Source organism: Engystomops pustulosus, chromosome 5 (genome assembly GCF_040894005.1).
Source record: "Engystomops pustulosus chromosome 5, aEngPut4.maternal, whole genome shotgun sequence".
Lineage (NCBI taxonomy): Eukaryota > Metazoa > Chordata > Amphibia > Anura > Leptodactylidae > Engystomops > Engystomops pustulosus.
Window position 1 is genome coordinate 68,023,700 of NC_092415.1, and position 6,000 is coordinate 68,029,699.

Consider the following 6,000-nt stretch of genomic DNA (forward strand, 5'->3'; position numbering starts at 1 on the left):
AGCCGTTGATCAAAAGCATAATAAATTACTTTATCATAAAAAAACAAAAAATGTAATTTAGAAAGCATGATGTTTGGCTTAGATTTGCGGTATAGGCCATTGTTACTCAAAGTTGGGTAGAAAAAGTCTACTTCAACCTTTACTACTATAGAAAATGTACATACAGGGGGGTCATTTATCTTGTAATTTACGCCAGTCTTTCTGTTTTATGTAGTTTTGGGCTTGTGTTATTTACTCACATTATTTTTTTTTCCTATTCCAGCAGGGGAGTGAAGTATGTTGTCCAAAAAAATGGCTTAGGGCTTTTTTATTCATCAAGATCTGTATTCCAAAGATAAATCAGGCACAATACATGGCTGTGGAAAACTTTGTTGGGTGAAAAATTCCCCAATTTTTCACAACTACATTAATGTGCCTGAAAAAGACAAAGAAAGTGCAAAAAATGAATGAGAAAAGAACAATATAAATCCCCAAAATAGAGGTTTCAAATTCTACATAAATGCTACATCCAATCCACTCAGATAAGTGTAGCTTGTACTGACATTAAATGTTTGAGCAACTGGTTCCACACTTCCATTTTGTTTTCACCCTGTTAAACATTAAAGAGTTAACAGACTTCATACAAGTTGTCTTACATACGTTGAGGGGTGTAGTTTTTAAAACTCCAAGCCTCCAAAGTGCCCTGATGTCTAGCAGAGGGGCTCCTCCCCTCACTCCCTCTTTCCAAAAATCCCTGGACTAATGTATCCAAGGATTTTATAACAGATTTTCATGATTGTGTTTAGTGTTTCACTTTGGTGTAGGGTGGGGCTGTGTTCGTGTTTGTCTTGAATCACCTAGGAAACACAGAGGCAAGCAGGCAAGATGATTTAGGGGGATTTAGGTAAGGGCTTACTGTCTTGTTTGCATTCCTAAATCCAGTTCCCTATTATTGTTTGACTCCAGTATTATAATTTTTAAGTTCAATATTATTATATTTTGTCACGGGTGCTCCAGCGATCCATGTCGCGGATCGCAGGTGCCTGCAGGTCTCCATCCCCCTGCCCTCACTTACCTCTCTTGGCTCCTGTCTGTGCTCCGGCTCCCGGCGTGTAGGCCACACGCTCCTTCCGTGCAGGTGCGCGCTCCCGCCACTAGGGAGCATGCATGGACTTCTCAAGCCTTAAAGGGCCAGCGTCCTCCTGATTGGCTCCTGCTAATCCAGCTCGCCCTTATAATCCAGCACCTCCCTTCACTCCCCGCCGGATCTTCTTCTAGGATCTCCTATGGTTTCCATGCCAGGCTTCCCTGTGGAAGAAAATCCCATTAGCGTTTCCAGACGCTTTCCTGTGTTCCTGTGTGTCTCCAGCATTCCCATAAGCTCCTGGTGTGTCCTGTCTTCCAGTGTTTACAGGCGCCTCTGTGTCTCCTGTCTCCAGTGTTCCCATATGCTCCTGGTGTTCTGGTCTCCAGCGTTACCAGTGTTCCTCCGTGTTTCTGTCTCCAGCATTATCTCCATGTGCTCCTGCCATCCTGTCTCAAGTCTTCAGTCTGCCTCCGTGCTTCCTGCTGTGCCTCCCAGGTTTCCAGTCCAGCGGTGTCTGCAGTCCGTGCCAGCGTAACAGTGTTCCTCTGTGTTGCTGCTGTTATCCCAGGGTTGGACTGTTTCCTGCAAATCCCTGTACCTTGTCTGCTACCGTGGGCCTCATACCATCTACCGTGGTGGTCCAGAGTGTCCACTGGTCCACAGACTCCTCCCTCTGAACACTTCCCATAGAGACTTTTAGTTCTGTTGTCTGTGTGACCCTTTACATATTTGACTCTTTCAATCTGAATAGTATTGGGTTCTTGAAAACGCTGATACAATTTATTGTTTCTAAACCATATTAGTTTTTGAGAGGCACAGTGCTAAGGAAAGGGGGCTGTCTGTGATTGGTCCCTAATTGCAGTACCACCAGTATTGTCCTGTTGGCAGACCTGTTTTTAACTGCTCTTGACCCTGTGGATTCCTGGAAAATCCATTAAAGGGGTTTGCCCATGAAAGAATGTTCTCAAATTTTAACCCCCTAGTAATGTTTGCACAATAAAGATAGTTTTTAAGCCCTTTAATGTAAAATTTTACGCAGTTTTATTGCTGTTTTATCTGCTATCACTCAATGGAGGTCAACGAAAAACTGAGTGTGGGCGGGGAATCTCTAAGCAGACACATTATGATCCCTGTGTGCTGACCATGTGGTTAGATAATCAGGGTACAGGTTTATCTACACTTTCATTTAGTTTCAGAATATTCTACTAGCATCTGAAAGAGAAGATGATGAAAGAGAGATGATGCTAACTCAGATAAAACACACACAGTCAGCTCTTCTACATGCCTCCTTCCCCTGCTATAAAGACAGTATTTTATCTGTAGCTTGTAAAGTAAATCTGTGCATGACGGCCGGAAGTTCCTGTGAGTGAGCTCATCTTGTAATGGAGGGGGAGGGGCAGAAATCCCACTGCATCCTACAGACAGGAGAACCAATTCATGAGAAGAATCTGCCATGCCCAACCATGAAAAGTAAAAGACTTACAGTCGGATCCCAGGGCAACCAAAATTGTATACATCGGGACTAATAGAGAAAGGCTGGAATTATATATGTAAAATACTGTATTTTTTAATAAAAGTGAATTAAAGAATGTGTTATTTTGTTATCCTGAGTATATTTAAGAATCTTGACTTCTTGGGAATATGACTTTAAACTTGGCGTTTTAATCTGGCTTCTATTTTTTGCACAACTTGATGTGTTTCAAACCTTCAATAGATGATTATTTCTATGAATCTATTAGTTCTATGAATATCTGTACAATTCCTCACATCATGACACACAACTCTGTATCCAGTAGCAATTACACATTAATGTCTAGTAAAATGTCATTTTCAGTAGTCATTCTGTATCACCATCATTTATGTCTCTAGGGTGGAAAAAAAAACATTTTATAGTTTTTGTATGTAATTTAATTATTTGTCTTTGCTATAACACAAAAATGAGTTTGCATGGAAATAGCAGATGTTATTGGTCCATTACAACAATGCTGACACATTCCACACAAGCTCTAATGAAAGCACAGCAAAGCATGCATTATTTCTTTAATTAGTGTATTATTTTTCACATTAACTGGCTTCAATGAGGGAAATCACATCTGCTACATCAGTAAAGTGCATTTAAAGAAAAATACAGCAAAACCACATTTTCATTTTGGTTCTGTATGTGTGAAGCAACATTTTTTCACCATTCACCCTTACTTTTAAATAAATAATTTTGTTATGCCACACATGGGATACTTCTAGAGATGAGCGAACACTAAAATGCTCGGGTACTCGTTATTCGAGACGAACTTTTCCCGATGCTCGAGTGCTCGTCTCGAATAACGAACCCCATTGAAGTCAATGGGAGACTCGAGCATTTTTCAAGGGGACCAAGGCTCTGCACAGGGAAGCTTGGCCAAACACCTGGGAACCTCAGAAAAGGATGGAAACACCACGGAAATGGACAGGAAACAGCAGGGGCAGCATGCATGGATGCCTCTGAGGCTGCATAATCGCACCATTATGCCAAAATTATGGGCAACAGCATGGCCATGACAGAGTGACAGAATGAAGCTAGATAGCATCTAAAACATCCAATAATTGACCCTGACACTATAGGGGACTTCATGCAGAGGTAGCGGCAGCAGCGGCAGGCTAGAGAGTGGCTTGGCGACATACCCTAAATGGACTCAGGCTTCAAACCAATGGGTGGCAGAGAGGAACCAAAGGAGGTGAGCAAGAAGCGCTCAAATAATATCGGTACATGATAAAAGTTTGCCAGTATATTTTGTGGATTACACAGCAGGGTGGCGACAAAGTTAACATGGAAGCCATGAAAACAACCCAAAATTCTGCCTGACACAGCTCGCTTGATAAGGGGACCATGTATGGAGGCAGTGAACTAGTAGTAGATTAAAGGTGCTGCAGTTAAAACTATGTTAGTTGGATCTTGGCATGGAGCTGGCGCTCCGCTGCCAGGCGAGCTTTCGCCAATCCAAGCCCCTGTCTCTAGGCTACTCCCCAAACAGCACTTCTAAGAACCTTTTGTATAAGATCAAGTGTAGTAGCGTTCTTATAAGTTTAGGATATGCCGGGTGAGGGGAATGTAAACAGATGCGCAAGAAGCGCTGAAATAATATCCCTAAATGGTAAAAGTTTGCAAGTATATTTTGGGGATTACACAGCAGGGTGGCGACAAAGTTAACAACTTTGATGTGGAATGCCCTGTAATAGCTCTTGGGCGGTGTGCCTTTTATCGCCTAGGCTCAGCAGTTTCAGCACCGCCTGCTGTCGCTTAGCGACGGCACTGCTGCTGTGCCTAGAGCTACCGACTGATGGCGCCATGCCCACGGATGGTAATTCGGAGGAGGAGGAGGTGGAGGAGGGGTGGGAGGAGGTATAGTAGGCCTTTGAGACCTGGACCGAGGTAGGCCCCGCAATTCTCTGCGTCGGCAGTATATGACCAGCCCCAGGGTCAGACTCGGTCCCAGCCTGCACCAAGTTAAGTGTAGTAGCGTTCTCATAAGTTTGGGATATGGCGGGTGAGGGGAATGTAAACAGATGCGCAAGAAGCGCATGATGCGCATGGAGCTGGCGTTCCGCTGCCAGGCGAGCTTTCGCCAATCCAAGCCCCTGTCTCTAGGCTACTCCCCAAACAGCACTTCTAAGAACCTTTTGTATAAGATCAAGTGTAGTAGCGTTCTTATAAGTTTAGGATATGCCGGGTGAGGGGAATGTAAACAGATGCGCAAGAAGCGCTGAAATAATATCCCTAAATGGTAAAAGTTTGCCAGTATATTTTGTGGATAACACAGCAGGGTGGCGACAAAGTTAACAACTTTGATGTGGAATCCATGAAAACAACCCAAATTTCTGCCTGACACACCTCGTTTGATAAAGGGACGATGTATGGAGGCAGCTATATGGACGACTTTTGGAGGTAGCAATGGAGACAACGTGTGGAGGCTGCTATGGAGACAATTTAATTTGGATAGTGCCTGTATGTGGCAGTCCCAAACATTTTTCAAACCAGAGGAGCAGGTAGGTGGCCCTCCAGTAAAATGGGATAGATTGAGTGCCTGTATGTGGCAGTCCCAAAAATGTTTCAAACCAGAGGAGCAGGTAGGTGGCCCTCCAGTAAAATGGAATAGATTGAGTGCCTGTATGTGGCAGTCCCAAAAATTGTTCAAACCAGAGGAGCAGGTAGGTGGCCCTGCAGTAAAATGGAATAGATTGAGTGCCTGTATGTGGCAGTCCCAAAAATTGTTCAAACCAGAGGAGCAGGTAGGTGGCCCTGCAGTAAAATGGAATAGATTGAGTGCCTGTATGTGGCAGTCCCAAAAATGTTTCAAACCAGAGGAGCAGGTAGGTGGCCCTCCAGTAAAATGGAATAGATTGAGTGCCTGTATGTGGCAGTCCCAAAAATTGTTCAAACCAGAGGAGCAGGTAGGTGGCCCTCCAGTAAAATGGAATAGATTGAGTGCCTGTATGTGGCAGTCCCAAAAATTGTTCAAACCAGAGGAGCAGGTAGGTGGCCCTGCAGTAAAATGGAATAGATTGAGTGCCTGTATGTGGCAGTCCCAAAAATTGTTCAAACCAGAGGAGCAGGTAGGTGGCCCTGCAGTAAAATGGAATAGATTGAGTGCCTGTATGTGGCAGTCCCAAAAATGTTTCAAACCAGAGGAGCAGGTAGGTGGCCCTGCAGTAAAATGGAATAGATTGAGTGCCTGTATGTGGCAGTCCCAAAAATTGTTCAAACCAGAGGAGCAGGTAGGTGGCCCTGCAGTAAAATGGAATAGATTGAGTGCCTGTATGTGGCAGTCCCAAAAATGTTTCAAACCAGAGGAGCAGGTAGGTGGCCCTCCAGTAAAATGGAATAGATTGAGTGCCTGTATGTGGCAGTCCCAAAAATTGTTCAAACCAGAGGAGCAGGTAGGTGGCCCTGCAGTAAAATG

At 44.0% G+C, this 6,000-nt stretch overlaps 1 long non-coding RNA gene across 1 annotated transcript in view; it reads right to left on the reverse strand.

Moving 5' to 3' along the window:
• The window catches only part of LOC140134041 (uncharacterized), a 57,155-nt gene extending 56,028 nt beyond the window's left edge, over positions 1-1,127 (reverse strand). The window contains exon 1 of the long non-coding RNA XR_011856036.1: positions 1,055-1,127. This is a non-coding gene — a long non-coding RNA (uncharacterized lncRNA). The remainder of the gene's footprint in view (positions 1-1,054) is intronic.
• Positions 1,128-6,000: the final 4,873 nt, after the last annotated feature.